The following is a 22447-nucleotide window of genomic DNA, read 5'->3' on the forward strand; positions in this document are numbered from 1 at the left end:
ATTGTGTGGACAGGGGCAGTCAGGAGTACCATGATGACAGTGCTTCGCCCTTCCTGGGCCAGGTGCAGGCTGAGTCATCAGTCGCTCCCCAGGGGGCAGAGCCAGCATTGTGGTGGCAGAGCACAGCCTGATTAAGAGTCCAGGGGCACTCCTACCTCCCACTAAGGTGTAATCCTTGCATTCACCACCTGTCATCCCCAAGCCCTGTCACTCACACATCCCAGACAGTCAGATCCACATACTAGCAGAGGCGGGCTGAAATGGTTAGGCAAGCAAATGCTAACTTTCTAAAAGTAGCATTTGCAAACACAGGATATTAAAATAAACTTTACTAAAAGAAGTATTTTATTATTCTGAGTTCAGGCATACTAAACTTTATTTTCTACCATGTTCCCTGAGCCTGCTGGGATTATAGAGTGTAATAATTCCAGCAGCCCATCTGGCCTAAAGGGAACAGGTAGCCTTACAATAGTGAAAAACGAATTTGGCAGTACTTCACTATTAGGACATGCCCCACTCATCAGAGCATGTCCTACCTTACACTTACAATGCACCCTGCCCTTGGGCCTACCATAGGGGTGACTAATATGAAGTTAAGGGAAGGTTTAGGGGCTGGCAAGTGTGTGCACTTGCCCAGCCAGCATGACAGTAACAGACTGCACCCAGGTTCTGCAATGGCAGACCCTAGACACATTTTAAGGCTGCTTCTGTGGGTGGCGCAACCAGCGCTGCAGGCCCACTAGCAGTATCAGCATTCACAAGCCCTGGCACTCCTGGTGCACTTTACTGGGGAATGACAGTAAATCCAATGAACCAATCAGGAATATCAATCACAGTTACACTTTCCATAGGGAGCACTTGCACTGCGGCACGGGTTGGCCGTGGCGCAGTGCCCTGAGCAGCGGACACCAGCAAAAACATCTGAGGCACATCAGCAAAAAGTGGAACGGAAACTCACGCCAAGGTGCCAGGTCTAACACGTGTCCCCTCCAGCTGAAATGTGGGGGGAACTACCCTTCCCCAGGGAGTTCCTCATCACTAAGGCGGAAAAACCTGGACAGACCGTCAGCATTGGCGTGATCTGTGCCAGGGCGATGTTCCACCATGAAGTCCATACCCTGTAGGGAGATGGACCACCTCAACAGTTTTGGGTTCTCACCCCTCATCTGCATCAACCATCTGAGGGGCCTGTGGTCTGTCTGAACCCGGAAGTGAGACCCAAACAAGTAGGGTCTTAGCTTCTTCAGTGCCCAGACCACAGCAAAGGCTTTTCACTCTATTGCACTCCACCTACGTTCCCGTGGAAGTAACCTCCTACTGATGAAGGCTACAGGTTGGTCCCAGCCCTCCTCAGTCATCTGTGACAGAACAGCCCCTACACCATGCTCTGAAGCGTCTGTTTGCACTAGAAATTCCTTGGAGAAATCAGGAGCCAAGAGCACGGGCGCCGTACACATGGCAGTTTTCAGGGTGTCAAAAGCCTTCTGGCAGGTGTCAGTCCAAATCACATTCCTGGGCTGCTTCTTCGAAGTCAGCTCTGTCAAGGGGGTCACAATAGTGCCATAGCCCTTGACAAACCTCCTGTAGTACCCAGTGAGCCCCAGGAAGGCTCTCACTGCAGTCTGGGTCTTGGGGGGTTTCCAAGCCAGGATGGTCTCAATTTTGGGTTGCAAGGGTGCCACCTTGCCACTCCCCACTTGGTGTCCCAAGTACACCACTGAACCCTGCCCAATCTGGCACTGGCTTGCCTTGATTGTGAGGCCTGCTTTGCGCAGCGCCATCAACACTTCCCAGAGGTGTTGCAGGTGTTCTGGCCAGGTGCCACTGAACACTGCGATGTCATCCAGGTAGGCGGCACTGAACTCATCCAGCCCAACCAACACCTGGTTGACCAACCTCTGGAAGGTGGCAGGGGCATTCTTCATTCCAAATGGCATAACCCGGAACTGGAAATGCCCATCTGGTGTAGAGAATGCTCCCCTCTCTTTTGCCCCATCGGTCAAGGCGATCTGCCAGTACCCAGACGTTAAAGCAAACGTGCTGAGGAACCGGGCAGCCCCTAGCCGATCAATGAGCTCATCAGCTCTGGGGATAGGGTGCGCGTCAGTCTTGGTGACTGAATTGAGTCCTCTGTAGTCCACACAGAACCGGAGTTCAGGTGTGGCTCCCGGCGCAGCAGCCTTTGGGACCAAGACCACAGGGCTTGACCAAGGACTGCTGGAGGACTCAACCACCCTAGGAGCAAGCATCTTGGAGACCTCCTCCTTGATGCAGGCTCTGACCCTGTCAGTCACTCTGTAGGCCTTATGCCTCACAGGTAAGCTGTCTCCTGTGTCCACATCATGGACGCACCAATCTGTGACACCAGGAACCAGGGAGAACAGATCTGGAAACTGCCCCAGCAATTGGCGGCAGTCTTCCTGTTGCTCAGGCGTCAGGGTGGGTGAGAGGTTAACTCCATCCACTGACCCATCTTTCTCAGAGGCTACTAAGAGGTCAGGAAGAGGCTCAGACTACTCCTCCATTCCATCATCAGTTGCCAACAACATGCCCACTTCGGACCTCTCCAAGTGTGGCTTAAGGCGGTTAACATGTAGGACCCTCAAAGGGTTCCTGGGAGAGATGCATGTCCACCAAGTAGGTTACCGGACTCTTGCGCTCCACAACCTCAAATGGACCTGTCCACTTATCCTGAAGTGCACAAGGCTCCACTGGGGCCAAGACCCACACCTTTTGCCCAGGTTGAAGCTCCACCAGAGTGGCATTCTGGTCGTACCACCGCTTCATCTCTTCCTGGCTGGCTTCCAGATTTGCCTTAGCAAGTTGCCTGAATCGCCTGGTCTGGTTTCTGAAGGCCAGCATGTAACTGTATACATTCTGGGGAGGTTTCCTGGGAGATTGCTCCCAGCCTTCCTTTACCAAACTCAGAGGTCCTCTCACTGGGTGACCATACAGTAGTTCAAAGGGGCTGAACCCTAGGGACTTCTGTGGCACCTCACGGTATGCAAAGAGAAGGCATGGCAAGAGGACGTCCCACTTACGCCTCATTGGACCTTCCAGGCCCATGATCATGCCTTTTAGGGTTCGGTTGAATCTCTCAACCAACCCATTTCCTTGGGGATGGTAAGGGGTGGTGAACTTGTAGGTTACACCACACTCTTGCCAAAGGGATTTCATATACTTGGATATGAAATTGGTCCCCTGTCACTCACCACCTCTAGAGGGAATCCCACTCGTGAGAAAATTCCCATCAGTGCCAGTCCCACCACGGGGGCCGTCACTGTCCTCAGAGCGATGGCTTCAGGGTACCGGGTGGCATGGTCCACCAAGACCAGGATGAACCTGTTGCCCATGGCTGTCTTGGGGTCCAGAGGCCCAACAATGTCAATACCCACTCGCTGGAATGGCGTACCGACCACTGGGAAGGGTTGCAGAGGAGCCTTGTGCCTCCCTCCGCTCTTACCTCTTGCCTGGAAAGTCTGACAGGATCCACAATGAGCATCTGAGCTCTTGTGCATTTGGGGCCAATAAAAGTGGGTGACAAGTCTGTCATAGGTCTTGTCCATCCCCAAATGTCCTGCTAACGGCACATCATGACCCAACCCCAGTAGGAAGGCTCTGAACTTCTGGGGTACCACCAGCACACGGGCTGACCCAGGTTCAGCAGCCTTAGGCTCTGAATACAGGAGGTCATTCTCCCAGTACACATAATGTGTCTTGGCCTGAATACCATTGGCCTGGTCTGCAGCCTGCTGCCGCATACCCACGAGAGAAGGGCATTCCTCCTGCTCCCTGCAGAATTCCTCCCTGGAGGGGCCTCCTTCTTGCTGCCAATGGGTCAGCTCAGGCAGGTCCCCCAGTTCAGCAATCTGTTCCCCTGTAGGCTCCAGGGCATCCCCCTCAAGGTCTGCTTCCTCCTGGACCGTGGGAACTTCGGGGGCCGGTTTCCCGCGCCCCCTGCGCCTTCTCTCTAAGGCCGGTTCCTGGGCCTCTCCTTCAGGCCCCAGGATCTCTTGAGCACCCCTACTGGCTGCCATTGACCGGGTGGTCACGCACGCCCAGTCAGGCAGACCCACCATCCTCAGGTGAGTCGTCTTCTCCACCTTTTCCCAAGGGGAGTCTTCCAAGTCATTCCCTAGCAAACAGTCTACAGGCATGGCTTTCCTCACACAGACCTGCAGAGTACCAGAGATCCCCCCCCAACTCGAAGGGAACTTGAGCCATTGGACACTGACTCTCTGAATTATCAGCATTGATAACCCTACAGTAGGCATGGGGTACAACCTGCTCTTGAGACACCAGGTGCTGCCTCACTGCAGTCACACTGGCTCCTGTGTCTCTAAGAGCCTCAGCTTTCTTACCATTGATGGTCACCACCTGCCCATATTTCTTAGTGTTAGAGGGCAAGTAGTTCTCAGGGACCATCTCACTGACTCCTAAAGAGACTAGGGTCATCTGGACAGGATCTCCACCCCCGGGGACTACTACTTCTTCCCCCAAATTAACACTAGTTACTTGCCGGGGTGGGGGCACCAGTGGGTGCTGATTTACCAAACAGGCGACACTTGGGGTCACTGGCAATGTGCCCCGGGTCACCACACCTGAAACAATTGAAGGGCCCCTTTGGAACAGGCCTACCTGTCGGGGCCCCGTTCTGCTTTGGGGGTGGGGGAGGCTGAGAACCTCGCTCCCTTGGGGATTACTTTGGGGGCCTCACTGGAACCCTCTTTGTTTACCCCTGTCCCCCCACTCTTCTGCTGGGGACCCTGCCCACCCTTGGCGGAGTCTCCCACTGGACCCTTGTGGACCCTGGTGCTGAGCCAGCGGTCCGCCTACACAGCAAGCTTCCTCGGGTTGGACAGCTTGCTATCAATCAGGTGCTGGCGTAGCTCAGGAAAACAGTGATCAGACAAGTGCTCCCCTGGAATTAAATCAAGAAGCCCCTGAAAATCATTTACTTTGCTACCCGTCACCCAACCAGCCAGTGCTCTGCAAAAACCAGTCACATACTCCACATATGTACTCCCAGGATGCTTTCCACTCTCCCTGAACTTCTGTCTATACATTTCAGGGGTAAGCCCATACCTGGTCATTAAGGCCTCTTTCATGCGGGGATAGGAACTTTGTTCTTCAGTGGGCAAATCTAGAAGGGTATCCCGCCCTTCGCTAAGGAACCTCACTCCCCAATCCTTGTCAGGGACCCGGTGGGAGGACATGGCTACCTCATATGCCCTAAACCACTGTCCTATATCATCCCCCTTAAAGAATTCCTTAACTACATCTTTGGGTATGTACACCCTGGACTCTACCTGCACCGGCGATGTGCTGCCACCAGAAGGAGTTGTTCCCAAACCTCTCAGCTCCAACTCCTTCAATCTCAGGTCATGCTCCATTTGGCGTTGCTGCGCCTCCATGACCAATCTTTGCTTGTCCATCTCCATTTGCCCAGCTAATCTTGCCATCTCCCTTGCATGTGCCCTGTCTGCTGCCCTGTCCGCCAGCTCCTCTGGTTACAGGCCTCTGCTGGGCTCCACAATGCCATCTGGTGGTATGATATCCACCGCATTCTGTGGTTCTCCTGACTCTTTCCAGGCTCTCAGCGCCTTGATGTATTGGCCTTTCTTTTTGCACCCAGTGTGTGCTACTCTGAACTTTACACAGTAGCCTTTCAACTGCTCCACTGTGTAACCCTCCAGTCCTCTGTGTTCCCAATCCACATCTTCAATTCCAGAAATCACAGAGGGTGCTCTTCCAGCAGGGAGTGAGCCAGGCATGGCTTCAACAATGGTAGATGTCTCAACAAAATTTAAAAAATGGAAATCTGTGGCTGCGTTATAGGTCTGCTCTCACTATGTGGTGATCAGCAATTCACTGTATGTCAACTACAAATGCAAATTCGCAAATCCTCACTGCTGCGTCCAATGTTAGAATTGGGGGTATCTGGTTGGCGCAAGTATTCACTTGTGACAAGAAGGGACCCTCTCCTCTAAGTCAGGGCGAAGGATGACCCCTTAGAATTACCCTTGCTCACCCTCTAGGTGCGTGGCGTGAGCAGCCAAGGCTATTCTTCAGGCGTTATGGAGTTAAGCATTTGTAATAACACACACAGTAAAATGTACCAATCCCCCCACAAATGGACACCAGGCTGTGAACATATAAAAATACGTTCCTTTATGTAAAAATATATATGCAGGTAAGACTTATCACAAGACCAATAATAACGTTTTTAAATTAGTCCACAAGATTGTAAATAGGCAAGCCTTTCTCAGTTACAGTTCCAATGTATCTTCTGTCTTGTTCAACTCACTTGTAAATAGTTCTCTCAGTTCCAGTTATGCAATAATTGGGGCCTCTTGCCCTTTTCCTGGAAGGTATGGCGCTCCCAAGCGCCTCTGTGGGCTTCGCAGCGCTCCTCTGTGCTCCACACGGAAGAAAACCCCGGGCCCTACCAATGCTCACGCATCTCGCGGTGCGCTTTGAATGGAGACCAGAGAGGGGCCTGACAAACCCTGGGCCTTTTCCGGAGGTGGGGGCTGAGCTGCGGAGCAGCAAGCAGGGGATGATAGGAGCCTGGAGGAACCCCGGGCCTTTTCCAGAGGTGGGGGCTCCTGGCTGCAGTGAGGAGCACGGAGGCGATGAGAGGAGCCTCTTGGGCCAAGGCACAGGGAAGGCTGACGGGGAAATAAAACGTTGCGGGGCCTGAGCCCGGTTTGAATTCCTTCCTTGGGGGGACGAGTTGTACAGACTCGTCTCTGGCAGTGACTCCGGGTCTTGTCTGCAGCAGGTGGGTGCACACAGGTGGGCGCGGCCCACAACCCCGGTACAGATGGTACTGGGGTCTCCCAACAGGGAGGCGGCGCGGCCTGCAAACTCCTCGGGTGGGCGAGCGGGGGCAGCAGGGCACCTGCAGTCCCGGCTTAGGTCACCGGCCTTGAGGAAATTCCGGCGGGAGGGGCGAGAACACTTCAGCACGCTCCAGTGGCAGGCAGGGGCAGAGGAGCAGGCAGCCTGACCCGGGGCAGAGAGCGACTCCAAGGAGCGAGGCTCTCACGGGTAAAGGGCAGGCGAGCTCCCGAGTGCCACAGCCCTAGGAGGGAGGGATGAGGGGCGCAGTCTTACTCCGGCGGGAGGCTCACACGGCTGGCAGATGGCAACGAGCGAAGACACAATGAACCCACTGGTCCTGGGGTTCAGTTCAGGGGGCAAGCTCAGTCAATCCCTTGGAGAAAGTTTCTAGCACAAGTCAGCAAAGTCTTTTCAGCAAGTCTTTTCCTCTCCTTCCTCAGCAAGGCAGACAGCAGACCAGTCCTTCCAGCGTCTTCTTCTCCTTCTAGTCGGGCAGAGGTTCGTTGTGGGAAACAGGATTCTGATTTACAAGGAGCAGGGCTCCTACTTTTATACAGCATTTCTTTTGTCTTTTCAGGCCAGGGGGGCCTTTGCATAACTTCATTCAGTCTCTGAGCACTTGTTGGGTGTACTCTGGCTTCTGCTTTCAGTGTGAGGGGCAGGCACATCAGACGCTCCACAGGAGGTGGAGCCAGCATTGTGTGGACAGGGGCAGCCAGGAGTACCTTGATGACAGTGCTTCGCCCTTCCTGGGCCAGGTGCAGGCTGAGTCATCAGTCGCTCCCCAGGGGGCGGAGCCAGCATTGTGGTGGCAGAGCACAGCCTGATTAAGAGTCCAGGGGCACTCCTACCTCCCACTAAGGTGTAATCCTTGCATTCACCACCTGTCACCCCCCAGCCCTGTCACTCACACATCCCAGACAGTCAGATCCACATACTAGCAGAGGCGGGCTGAAATGGTTAGGCAAGCAAATGCTAACTTTCTAAAAGTAGCATTTGCAAACACAGGATATTAAAATAAACTTTACTAAAAGAAGTATTTTATTATTCTGAGTTCAGGCATACTAAACTTTATTTTCTACCATGTTCCCTGAGCCTGCTGGGATTATAGAGTGTAATAATTCCAGCAGCCCATCTGGCCTAACAGGTAGCCTTACAATAGTGAAAAACGAATTTGGCAGTAATTCACTATTAGGACATGCCACACTCATCAGAGCATGTCCTACCTTACACTTACAATGCACCCTGCCCTTGGGCCTACCATAGGGGTGACTAATATGAAGTTAAGGGAAGGTTTAGGGGCTGGCAAGTGTGTGCACTTGCCCAGCCAGCATGACAGTACCAGACTGCACGCAGGTTCTGCAATGGCAGACCCTAGACACATTTTAAGGCTGCTTCTGTGGGTGGCGCAACCAGCGCTGCAGGCCCACTAGCAGTATTGGCATTCACAAGCCCTGGCACTCCTGGTGCACTTTACTGGGGACTGACAGTAAATCCAATGAACCAATCAGGAATATCAATCACAGTTGCACTTTCCATAGGGAGCACTTGCACTGCGGCACGGGTTGGCCGTGGCGCAGTGCCCTGAGCAGCGGACACCAGCAAAAACATCTGAGGCACATCAGCAAAAAGTGGAAGGGAAACTCACGCCAAGGTGCCAGGTCTAACACCGGTTAAAGGTGCTCAGATATGTTACTGCCCCTAAGCTGTCAATGATATCATCTGTAGGGGTGGTCATAAGTCTGAGTGACCACATTTAGGCCTCTGTAGTCCACACAGAACCTCATCTAAAGGTCCCTCCATTGGGATTGGGCTTGGGCACCATTACCACAAGGCTAGCCCATGAACTATGAAGAGGGTTCTATCACCCCCAACTCCCAGCATCTTGGCTGTCTCTACCTTAATGCTGGCCTTGACCTGGTCAGATAATCTGTATATCTTTAGTTTGAGAGGCTGGCTGCCACAGGTGTCCACATCATAGGTACATCATGTTGTCTGAGAAAACATTCTAGCAAACTGCGTCAACAACTGTTTGCAGTCCATTTGTTACTGGTCTGTCAGTGTGGAGCAGAAAACTACTCCTTTCACAGTACCATCTTGGGCTGTGGAGGATTAGAGGTCTGTGAGAGGCTCACTCTCCTTTCCCCATCAGTCAGCATCAACAAGGTGATATTTTCCCTGTTATGGTGCAGCTTGAGCCTATTAACATGGATGATCATGTGAGGGTGCCTTTGGGGTACCGAAGTCCTGCAAGTAGGTGACTTCACCCTTCTCCAAGATTGGAGCTCAGATGGCTGCCACAGAACAGCAGACAAACTGTCCCGCAGGCACTCATCAGTAGCAAACTCGACTATGGCAACACATACTATACCGGAATCTCCAAGCAGCTCCCACATAGACTCCAGACCATCCAGAATGCAGCTGCAAGACTCCCCTTCAACCTCTCACATCTCACCTCGGAGAGCTCCACTGGATACCCATCCAAAAATGCATCCATGTCAAACTCCTCACGCACATGTATAAAGCCTTGCAGAACGCCAGACCACCATAATTGAACAACTGAATATACTTTCACCAGCCAACCAGACGCCTTCGTTCAAACATTGCTTTCACAAAAGGACATCAGGAGGGGTTTGTGTTATCCTAAATCACACCCAAAACTTGGAACAAACTCCCTCTGCATATCAGAGCCTCCCCATCACTTTTCTTGAGTTCTGCAAAAAATTGAAGACCTGGTCATTTGAATAACCATGCCAGGACCTCTCCGTGCTGAAGTGCCTGATTACCCTCACAGTTGACTAGTGTGCTCTACAGGTTGACATAACATTGCATAACATTGGGTATGTCCCAGTCCACGTGTCTTGTAGTCCTCTGGAGTCCACAGGCTCCAAGACCTACACCAACTGCCCTGACTGGTATTACACCATTAAGGACTTTTGGCCATACCAGTGCTTCACAAGCTCTTGGCTGACCACAATATTCTTGTTAACTTATTTCATGTACTCAGCCGTCCTTGTGCGATGGCCAAGCACATAGTCCACTATTTCCAGCTTTTGTCCCTTGAGGGGTCTCTCCCAACCCTCTCTCACCAAGCTCAGTGAACCCATCAAAGGTTGTCAAAAGAGTAGCTTAAAGGGACGAAAGTCAACTCCTTTTTGGAGAACCTCGCTATTGGCGATCAGGCATGGGTGCAGAAAACCCTCTCTCTTGAGTTTTTCACTCCTGCTAGACTTCAAGAACATGCCAAATGGGATGCTTCCCTGCGCAATAAAAAACTTGCAGGCTTGGTGATATGGTGAGGGTGAACACCCTGGTAGGACGTTGGCTCGCTTGGTGAGCCCTCCGAAAGGGGCTGGGCATATAACGTCCATTGAATGCGATGATGGTACGTTTGCTACCTCCGATGCCGATATTTTGGCTGAGCTGGTGGCCTATTACCGATCCCTCTATTCAACTACGCTCCCCAAAACATTCACATAGCACATGCCGTATCTGTAGGAAGTGGCTATGGTCTGGCTCACTAAAGGTCAAGCCGATTTCTTGGCGAACCCCTTTACTGTCCAGGAGATCTCGCTTGCCATAGACGCACTCACAGGTTCCAAAGCATCATAAAGCCTATAAAGATAGTCTGGCACCTCAACTCTTGGAGGTGGATGCTGAGGCACTAGAATCGGGTGTCCCCCCCTCCATGCAAGAGGCAGCTATCTCCTTGCTACTTAAACCGGGGAAGGACCGCGAACATTGTTCTTCCTATCGTCCCATTTCCCTCATTCATTTTGTTAATAAAATCCTCGCCAAGACGCTATAACGCGTCTCTCCTTATTGGATCAAATATTGTCCCCAGTACAGTCTAGTTTTATGCCTTATCGCTCCACTGCCCTCAATCTTCACGCGGTCTTCTCGGTTATTAATCGCATTGAGCCCTCTAACCCCGCGGCAGTTGCGTTATTAGACGCGGAGAAGGCCTTCGACTCCCTCAAGTGGCCTTTTCTTATGGCGACATTACGCAAGCTTGGCCTTCCTTTTCATTTTATAGCCCTCATTGCCTTGTTATACTCCTCTCCCACAGCCCGCCTCTGGGTTAATGGCTCCTTGCCCCCCATCACAATTACACGTGGCACACGTCAAGGGTGCCCTCTGTACCCGCTATTATTTATTATAGTAATGGACCCTTTGGTCCGCCACCTTCTGGAAAAACACTTGTTTTGTGGCCTGCAATTCCCTAACGGTCCAGTACTTATGACCTTGTATGCAGACAACGTTCTGCTCTTCGTCCGCCATACTCAAAATAACCTGCAACCGTTCATAGATGAAATTGAGCGGTTTGGATCCATGTCAAGTCTTAAGAGTAACTGGGGGAAATCGGTACTGTTTCTTATCACGGACGCGGCTGTGGCGGATGAGACGGAATACCCCCTACCAGTAGCTAGGGAGACCACTAAATAACTTGGGGTGCATCTTCACAGGGACAAAGGCCAGGTACTATAGCTACGGACTTGCTGTGGACCAACTCTCTTCGCTGGGGAAAGATGGATACAACTACCCCTCTCCATGGCTGGTCGCATTGCTCTTATTAAAATGAAGGTGCTACCTCGTTTTCTTTATTTTTTTTGCACCATACTCATCCCTCTCACCAATGCTATTTTAGCTAGACTACGCGGCCTCCTTATCCGGCTGATATGGGGTGGCCGCAGACCCCGGGTTGCCTGAGATACTCTCACACTTCCATATGCACAGGGAGATTTTGCAGTTCCTGATCCTCAACTCTACTTCCTGGTGGCGCAAGCCCAATTTGCGTACTACTGGTTCCACCCAGATGATCGCATACCATACATGAAACCGGACAAGGAACTAGCTGCCCGACTCCACTTGCGTCGCTGCTCCCTAGGGGAATCTCCCTTGACTAGCAGGATATTCAGCCCCTGTCTACTATGTCAGGGGTGTGGAATTTTTTAAAAGATCTACTAGTCCATGGGGCAGGTTGCTTCATAAATCTACTTGTCCTGTAACAAAATCCACTTGTCCCTTTGGTGCCATGTAGTGCGGCGACAAATTATGTCAGCAATCTCATTATATAAGAGCTCTGATATAGCCTCTCGGATTATGCCAGGGCTCATACTATAATAGTGTTTTAATACTTGCAATGCCCTTGTGTTGCCACGTTTCCACAGATCTACCTACTTGGGCTGAAGGTAGTGGTAAGCAATAGTTCCAGGGTTAGAATGCCCTTTTGTGTCTGTGCAAACCTACTAATTTGCATTTTTTAAGGGTTTTCAACAACTCTTCTTTAATCTTTTCCCATACTGAGAAATGTTGGAAATGTACCCCTGACAAAGGCAGGCATAAGCCTTCTTCCAGAGTTGGGAAAAAGTGGTTGAATGGAAAGAGAATTTTCAAACACTTGCATGAGCAAATCTACACATGCATATCTGCTCATGCTAAAATGCAGTTCACAAATGTTTTCTAGAAGTACTATTTTTTGTCCTACTTTTGTAAATTCTTGGGAATACACAAAAGCCGTACAGCTGCACTTAATGCAAGGACATATACCATGGGTGCACTTTTGTGACTTTCTTTATAATTAGGCCCTTAATTTAGTCTGGGCATGACCTTTTACGTTTATTAAAATTCGGTTTCTCTTTCTGTATCTGCTGGCTTCACTGTGAGTGACAGCATTCCGCTCTTTCGCAAAGAGCATATCGGAACACAAAGTAGTTTTGTTCAGTGCCAGTAACTAGTGTGGCAATGTGTTCTTTTTGAGACCAAAAATTATTTTTGCTTTTGCCAATGTTTGTTATAATGGTGAGGGCCCGGCAGTTCCCACACAAATGAGATTTTACAAAACTCATGTCAAAACAAGTCACAGTGACAAAACTAAAAAGCCTACCACCAATTTTAGACCCACTTATTTTGCCAATGCTTGTTTATTTTTGTTTCCCATAATCTTATTTAAACTGGTTACACTGACTTACCATTATGAATATTTTTGCGAAATACAAGCATGCACCAACACGTTACTAAATGATGCTGCAAACAAATGGTACCTGACATTTTACAGAAGTTTAGCTAAATGCTTTTTTTTCCTGCTTTAATTTTTTTGTCAACATTTTATTTTGAAAGCAAAGAATCATCAATCTTGCTTTCAAGCTTCTGCAAATATTTGCATCAGATCAGAGATCATTCTGGGATTAGATATAGACTCATATTACTAAACTTTGAAAATGTGTGTACACATTTTTATACTGGAACCATTGTCAGTAGTGAAGTCAGAGCTTATAACATTTACGTAGAGCGCTCACACTAATAATAAAGGCTTTCAATTAATGAACCATAAATACAAGTTCAAGCAGCATTCACATTTGACACAAATATTACCTTAACTGCAGACAGTGCCCTTCCCTGATCCATAATGTTGTACTGCACACTGGCATCCAAAGGGTTTGTGCTGCAGGGGGCTGGGCCTACTTGTCCCAAGGACAAAATCCACATAAAAACTTGTTGCCCTTGACCCCAAACAATATGTCCTGGGCGTCGGGCTATAGGAATTCCACATCCCTGTATGTGCTGGGCTTGGTGTAAGCTCACCCTGTTACTCGGGTCCGGCCCTCTTTACTCACCTGCCCTCCCACTTGCCCATAATTCGTTTGTACCCCTTACCACTGAAAAGATCGTCCCAGCCACTCTTTCCAAATTGGGCTTGAAAACATTTGGCTCCTTATTCCCAGACGGGAAGGCACGTACATTGTCTGATTTGACGCAGCTGCCAGGGCAGACTGGCGTGGACTCTCTTAATGTAGCTTCGCTTCAGGGGACACTACGAGCCAATTTTTCCACCTTTCCCTCCCCGTTCACGGAATTTACCTCACTCACCCTACTCATCGGTGACAATACCGGGTCACACTTGGTCACAAAACTATATAAAGCCTGCTGGACGCTCAGGGTGAGGCGGGACAGGGCGACCCGACAGCCGTGGGAAGACGACTTAGGACAACTACTGACTGACAAAGAATGGACCTAGTGCCTCGACCAAACTCACAAAGTATCCCCCAACCACAGACATAAATTGCTTCATTCATTTCAAATTTGCCTATAGATTCTACAAAACCCCTCGACAACTGGCCAAATTCGATCCTTCGAAACCCACGAACTGGCCTAAATGTAATGCATTAGACGCCGATTTCCTGCATATGGCCTGGGCCTGTCCCCACATTTTGGCATACTGGGAGGAAGTTTTATCAACACTTGCACAAATAATAGATACCCCCTTTTACCCTCTCCTAAACTAGGTCTGTTGGGACTGGTTAACCACATCAAACTTTGCTATAGGATCTTTGTAGCGATAGCGTTACTCTTAGCCAAACGTGAGATTGCTGTCCTGTGGGGGGTGAAGTACCGGGTTATTTAGAACCCAGCGGTGCCAGGGGACACACCTGAAGACTTCGGATTCTCCTGTCTCAGACTACAGAAACACAGAAACTTCTTGGTGACGTCAAAGATCAGATTTATTGGCTGCAGCCAGTAACAGGTATCCTAGAAGTACAACACGGTGTATGTTCTCAGGAGACTGCTCAACTTTACAAAGCTAGTCATCCCTTTTTATACCAAATATTATGCTTCAGGCGAACATTCCTGATTTTACAGTTGGCCATTCACATGTTTTCACGACAAAACCGCAGAATCATGATGACAAGCCCATTTTTCAGTTTGTCCAGCCCACAATCAATTTTTAGTCAAACCCAACATTCTTCATCAGACAGGTCGCTCGAACCCACCATAAAAACGGGCACATCCCCATCGTAAATGGACCATAAAGAAAGGAGCAGAGACAGGTGTGAGCAAGATAAGACACAGCTGTGCGTAATAAAAGGTTTGATGGTGTCTTGTGTCTTGATCAGCAATCTTGGTCAGCTACTGGGAAAGGAACTGGCTTAACAAGTTTGGCTTCAGGCAAGAGGGTCGCTCACTCAGGTCATTCTGAAGTCAGCTAAAGTGTACGTGTGCTTGGAGACTCGTTCGGCCACTATCATCGGCCTATGTGAGGGCAATCACAAAATGGCTGACATACGCAAGATGGAACCCGAGGGTTCAGAACGGAAACTCTGATTTCACGGTGATCTCATTTTCGGTCTGATGCTACCAAAATCGTCATGGTACGATGACTTTTATGAAACGGGTTCAGAATTTCAGTACCTCAGCCCTCCTTTTGCCCTTACATAGGCAATAACTAAACCCATGTTAGTCTGAGTCTAGGTCTATACTCATCAGGTCATCAAGATGTTGCTGTAGCATCATCCTATTACTTAGCACGTCTCTTGGTACAGGTTTCCTTACACACGATGTAGCACAGAGGCCACATATAGCAGGAGCACACTGTACGCACAGACAGAACAGGAAAAGAATGGCTAAGATCATCCCAATGATCATCAGAATCTTCCATCCCCACGTGGATAACAGTCCCCAGAACCATCCCATCAACGACCAATCTCCTTTATCCACATGTATAGATTCGGAGATCTTATGCAGTCTGGAAATGGCCTGGTACACTGTCGGAGCATTATCTGGAATGAAGACACAGCAACTTCATTGGATCACTTTACATACCCCACCTCGATCTGCAAGTATGACGTCTAACGCAACTCTGTTCTGGATTGTCATAAGACGATCTGACGGAGCTCAGCAGTCAAGTTACTAAGGGCGCCGGCAGTTTCAACTACGGTGGACTCAACCACCCTCGTCAATTGTCGTATGTTCCTGCTGTTAACCATAGGTCCCCAAAACGGCAGAAAACCCTTCAAGAAGTCACTCAATTCTTGTCCTGCAGTATCTTCCTTACTGAAGACACCTCTAACTACCCTTGTCTTGTGGTAATCTGCCGCAGTTGTGTAGGTGGGAGGCAACAGGAACGAGACAAAACATGTGCCCGAGAAATCAGGGGGCAACCATGTGTATGCTCTGTCATAACAGATGAAATAGGTACCCTTAGCTGCTAGGAACGATGGGGAAGTCTGAGACGCAAAAACATACGTCTCGGTGCAGGTACTCTTCCCTAACTGAGCTCTTGGATTCTTGCCATTACCTTGCAGACATAGATGACCCTGATGGGGTACAATCCAAATCGGAGAGGATCTTTTTGCTCGATGATTCTCACTCAGACTCGCTCCATATCCAGTCACGTTCCATCCAATATACGCTAGTGTCTCATCTTTCGGGATAGCCTCATAGGAACTAGCTCCCTTTATCATGTCGACTATTCCCTTGACTAGAGCACTATTCTTTGGGTTGTCTTTCACAGAACGTAGGGGGTGGACTTCGCGAGCATAGATGAACATCGTTCGGTATGCCCACACAGAACCATTATAGCTGAATGGCAGGACTAGGTAAGGAATACCTTTATCAGTAGTATGAGGCATAAGACCACACACCCAACAGTTAGTTGTGTTCACTACTAATTGGTGTTGGTGCAGAAGCTGAACGAAGGAGTTATTAATAAACTCTAATCTTCTAACAGACTCATGTTCAGGTAGAGGGTGAAAAGAATGCGAGGAAACAGTAGATGGAGGTATGGGCTGTGTAGTGGGTGCAAACGTCACTCGAAAAGAGAATAAAACATATCCCATTAAAAACATCATCACGCTAAGCAACATAAAAATGCATAATATCAGAAAACGTTTTCTAGTCATCACTGTACACAGTTTGGCTCTAAAATTCATCTCTTTGGCTGGTCTCTCCATCGCGAAAAACTCCATCCTCTAACCTTGCTGCTCGCGGAGGTAGGGTGCTCCGTGCTAAGGAATGCGTCTGTCGGTCCAGGGAACGCCCTAGGACCAACCAGAACCGTCAACCTTGTGCCTTCGGCTTGCACTCCAGAGACTTGACGCCGCGACCCTACAGCTGATACCGGATGGCGGTTCGAAAAACTAAAATCGGTCAAAACAGTTTCTCGGATGGGAGAGCTGAACCCTTTTTTTTTTTTAAAAAGTAAAAAGGAATTTTTATTTGTCCATGGTTCTTGGTCTCAAATTATAACGGCTTTTTCCAGATAACGTCTGGTCTTGGAATAGGAGTTCAGGCCCGGTAGTGTCCAATCGAACTGACGGTGGCACGGCTTCTTGCAAAAGGTCGTCGCTTTCACGCTCAGAACTTGTCCCAATTAAACGTGCATCGCTGAAAGGCAGAAAACGAGGCACAGTCTCAGTTTCAGAATCAGCAATACCCTCCTGGACCCACCGGTCGTACGGCAGAGGCAAAGGGACCCTCTTGCAGTGTACACCGTGGATCCAGTTCTTTTTTTCTTGCACTCGTACTGCAGTTCTTGTGGACAAAAGCACCAAGTAGGGGCCGATCCAGCGGGGCTGATCGTTCTTTGTCCGCTGGAAGTTCTTGATTAGTATCCACGATCCAGGATCGATTGCATGCCCTGGATCTCCAGAAGCCTGAGGCAGTGTATCATGAACCTGTTGGTGTAAGACACGCAATTTAGCCGTCAGATCATACAAGTAATCAAGCAGTACAGGGTGTTCAATCTTGCTGAATTTCGTCGGCCTCGGCACTCCCCATATGTTGGCCGGGCGACCAAACACAATCTCATAAGGACTAAGTCCTACTCGGGAATGTACAGTCATCCTAGTTGACAAAAGTGCTAATGGCAGAGCATCAGGCCATTTAAGGCCAGAGCTTGCTTGTATCTTGGCCAGTTTTAGTTTAAGAGTGCCATTATAGCACTCTACTAGTCCAGCTGTTTGGGGGTGATTTGCAGCATGGAACTTCTGGCGGATTCCTAGCCCTTCACACACTCTCTCAAGACAGTTAAAACAGGGCTATTTCAAACATTACCTCTCGTTTCTTCAATTACATCTTTCTCAATCAAATCATAAATGATCGCTAGCAACGCCTTTTCACCTTCATTAGAGATCTTGTATTAGGGAATGCGCGGCATTTTAACATTCGCTTTCAACGTCACAACATATGGCGGTATTTCCAAAAGACCCACGTCATTAGGACCAGTAGCCCATAGGATATCAGGAAGAGATAACAATTCTGCCGGAAGTTTATCCTTCGACAAATACATCGGGGAGACCACTTTCTTACCCAATGTGAGTTGTACTCCCGAAGGAGAACAATACAATGTCGCATACAATCTTTTCAACAGATCCAATCCTAACAAGTTCTCACCACAACCTGTCGTCAGAATAAGGGGTGCTTCGAATTCACAAGGTCCAACAGAAAGAGACATAGGACTAGAAATCGGGTTCCTAACCGGGGCGCCAGAAAAACCTACTGAAACATTCGTCTCACCAGAAAAAGGTGCGCCAGGGAGTTTATAGTGCATAATAGAACTCTTCGTAGCACCAGTATCCAACAGAAAAGGCTCTGACACACCTGATGTAATCACCTCAACATAAGGTCCACTCTGATCTACTGGAACTGAAACAACTCCCTCTCTTTGTCTATGGCTGTCCTAGCAATCATCACATTCCATATTCTCACCTTCTGCATAGTAGTCATCGGCATAGTACTGAGTCGTCCTACCAGACGCGTTATTCTGCTGATCAAAACTATCCATTGAATTTTGAGGAGGAATCGGACGTGCGTTCTGGGAGAATCCTCCATGCCCTCTACCTCTAAGAGCTTGTGGAACACCCCGACCTCTTGCGCTAGAAACACCATTCATGCGCTGTAACAACACAGGGCAGCTACTTTTAAAATGACCCTCTTCTTTGCAATATGTACACTGATTAGGGCCTACAGGAAAACGTGGTTGAGAAGACTCGAACCTTTGCGAGTTTCTCTGAAATTGCTGAGGTTGCTGATAGTCACGCTGATTACTACGGGGCGGATACGCTTGCTGTAAAAGAACCTTCGTTTTTAACTCTTTAGTTTTCTTGTCTGCTCTGTCCTTCTCATCCTTATCTCTATTTTCGTAGTATTGTGCAGTAGCCAATATCTGTGCTGAAGAGGAAACGGCCCAAGAACTCTCTGAGTCTTTCAATTTCTTACACAACTCGGGAAGCAAACTTGTCAACGAACAACCGTTGACCGCCTTCTGTACTCATGTCTTGACCACTGTAGTCGATAAACGTTTCTTCAAACCTAGTGAAGAAGTCAGACACAGTTTCCTCTTTCTTCTGCTTGCATGCAGACAATTTATCCCAATTTACACGCATCGCAGGCATTAAAGTCTTCATGTAAGTAACGATCTTACCAGGGAGTTCTGATACTAAACGCTCAGGTTTAGCACCGCCTACTTGTCTGTCATTTGCAGCACTAATATTAGCCCATGTGTCCCCTAACTCCTGCGCATGATCCGTGTGACGAATCAAACCCCACAAAGGCTGTGGGACCACATTTCCAAACAATATGTCTATATCAGCTAAATTCATAACACATGAGTCTGCAGTCTGTGATAGTTCTTTATAATAGTCTGCAGGATTTTTACGGGGGTCAGGTAAGGTCTGTTTAAGGGCCAAGACTTCCGCTCGCTTCCATAGAACATGTACCCAAACACGCTGAAAATGAGGCTGAACAGGTGGATTAGCGGTTAGATCCCCTTCTTTCCAAACTGGGGGAACTTCTCTCATGGGATACTGTCTCACTTTCCTCCTAACAGAGGGATCAGGCTCAAACAACGATCGAGAAATAGCCTCATTCCTAAATGACAACAATGTCGCAACTGCTCTCTCAACGTTGGAACCCACAATCGTGCCTTTCGCAAACTCGAACCGTACATGACACAACTCAGGTGGATTGGGTTCCGAATCACGATCCTCCAATTCTTCGAGAAGAAAAACACACATTTTATCAAAAACATATCTCTGCTTCGGTGCTTCCCATTGGCGGAAGACATCAATAACAGACTCTAACTCATATCTTGTAGGGTCGGTAACCCATCTATGCGCCAAGTGGTCCAATACTCCCTTCTCTCTAGAATCAGGCAGTTGGCTACGCAACTGTGTATGCTCTGAAGCGGGGGTCATGTTTAATGACCCAAAGAAAGTCGACAAAAGACTAGTAACAGTGTCCGTCATTATCTGTCGGACAGAAGGAGAAGTTGACAGAACAGTAGATAAAGCGGACTGAGAAGAAGCTAATGTAGGAGCAGTAGCAGAGGAAACAGCAAGAACAGGTGAAAAAGTCGTAGGTATTAAAGACGGAACAGGTAGCAAAGTCGGCAGCCCTTGAGAAGGCTGCACCAGAGGAGTAGGAGCCAGCTGAAGAGGAGCTGGCGGCTGTGCAACAGTAAGAGGCAAAGCAACCAGAGGTTGCGCAACTAAAGGTTGCGGAGGTGCTGTAGCACTCTGCGCATAAGGGGGTGGCGAATTCAACAAATGTGACATTAAAGGATCTTTCTCAAGTTCCTTTGTTGCATCTTGCTGAAGAGGTGGCAAAACTGGATAGCATTTATCAATCGCCAGTTTACGTTGCCTGTGCAACTGTTCACTCGCTTGTTCCTCTTCATCATCCTTATACTGCATAGCAGCTTGGATTATCGAGATACCCCTTTCTCTTTTATTTCTCTTTGCTAATTTAATTTCTTTCTGTTTGGCTTCCTTTCGCCATAGGCGGAAAGAGTCAAACATCGCCGGCCGGGCTTTCTTCTTAAAAAGTCTAACCTCTAGGTTATCTAAAATTTCCGTGTCGAAACTACCATATCGGGGCCATTGTAGGACACCGTCCTTCTTTGTGTAACAAATCCATACATCGTTATATGCGATGGGGCCCACGCCATGCTTTACATAGAGCTCATAGGTTGGAGTTCCAATTGGAGGAACCGGACACGAGTCCTCCAATCGGGAATCCCTATTATAACCACCACAAAACAAATTTCCAAGTCTGCTAAGACCAGGCATCTTCGCTCACTAGCCTAGCTTCAAACTTCAAGGGAATATCAAAAACGATAGTCTTGTGAATACACAAGTCCCTCAGCTTTGGTACTTGCAAGTTCCAAATCAAAGATCCCAAGGGGATACCCAAAAACTAAGGACTGGGAGACGCTCCACTCATACTTAACTGAGGTATCGATGACGTCACCAGAAGACTCGTCTATCGTCTCGCTCTACAAATCATCAAAGGGTCCAAGACAGGGCGATAGTCAGGGCAGCAGTGCTTCGTAGCCGTCGGAAAGCAGGGAACCTCGCAGCAAAGACTTTCGGACCACGACGACATACAGGGGTCGATGAAGTGGTTGGCCTTCCTCCAGAATTTTCACACGAAGCTCCTCACGAACCTCAGGCTTGAACCGGTACCGCTGATGTTGGGCGCCAAATGAAGTACCGGGTTATTTAGAACCCAGCGGTGCCAGGGGACACACCCGAAGACTTCGGATTCTCCTGTCTCAGACTACAGAAACACAGAAACTTCTTGGTGACGTCAAAGATCAGATTTATTGGCTGCAGCTAGTAACAGGTATCCTAGAAGTACAACACGGTGTATGTTCTCAGGAGACTGCTCAACTTTACAAAGCTAGTCATCCCTTTTTATACCAAATATTATGCTTCAGGCGAACATTCCTGATTTTACAGTTGGCCATTCACATGTTTTCACGACAAAACCGCAGAATCATGATGACAAGCCCATTTTTCAGTTTGTCCAGCCCACAATCAAGTTTTAGTCAAACCCAACATTCTTCATCAGACAGGTCGATCGAACCCACCATAAAAACGGGCACATCCCCATCGTAAATGGACCATAAAGAAAGGAGCAGAGACAGGTGTGAGCAAGATAAGACATAGCTGTGCGTAATAAAAGGTTTGATGGTGTCTTGTGTCTTGATCAGCAATCTTGATCAGCTACTGGGAAAGGAACTGGCTTAACAAGTTTGGCTTCAGGCAAGAGGGTCGCTCGCTCAGGTCATTCTGAAGTCAGCTAAAGTGTACGTGTGCTTGGAGACTCGTTCGGCCACTATCATCGGCCTATGTGAGGGCAACCACAAAATGGCTGCCGTACGCAAGATGGAACCCGAGGGTTCAGAACGGAAACTCTGATTTCACGGTGATCTCGTCACTCGAATATGACGAAAATACTTGTACACCTTACACTCGCCATTTTTGGTCTGATGCTACCAAAATCGTCATGGTACGATGACTTTTATGAAACGGGTTCAGAATTTCAGTACCTCAGGGGCAAGGTCTTGTCTACCAAGTCTGCTTGGCTTCGGAGCCTAGCTTACGGCAGCATGCAATCCGAGATATATGCTACACTCTAACCTCCAGGCCCAGGATATCTGGTGTGTTTATCGCGCACACCTGCATCGAACGCCCTCGCTTCTCAGGCTGCTTCTACTCAATCAGGTCCCCCCGAATGTTGGTTGAGTTATAGGCTGGCAGTCACTGCTCTCCGCCATGTCTCGTGCTGACCCCCCGCATCCCAACATACGCAGCAACGTCTTGACACAGTCAATTTTGTAAGGTACACTGTATCAGCCATATATATTAATTGCACCATGCAATGGAACCCGTCTTTTTTCTCCCTCTCTCATTTATATCCTGATAGTTTTTTACTTTTTTTTGTCATTTTCATGGTTGTTATGATTTTCTTATGATCATCATTTACGTATTATTATTTTCTCTCAAGTACATATTGTATTCTTTGTTTTTGAATTAAT

Source organism: Lissotriton helveticus, chromosome 5_1, assembly GCF_964261635.1.
Source record: "Lissotriton helveticus chromosome 5_1, aLisHel1.1, whole genome shotgun sequence".
Classification (NCBI taxonomy): Eukaryota; Metazoa; Chordata; class Amphibia; order Caudata; family Salamandridae; genus Lissotriton; species Lissotriton helveticus.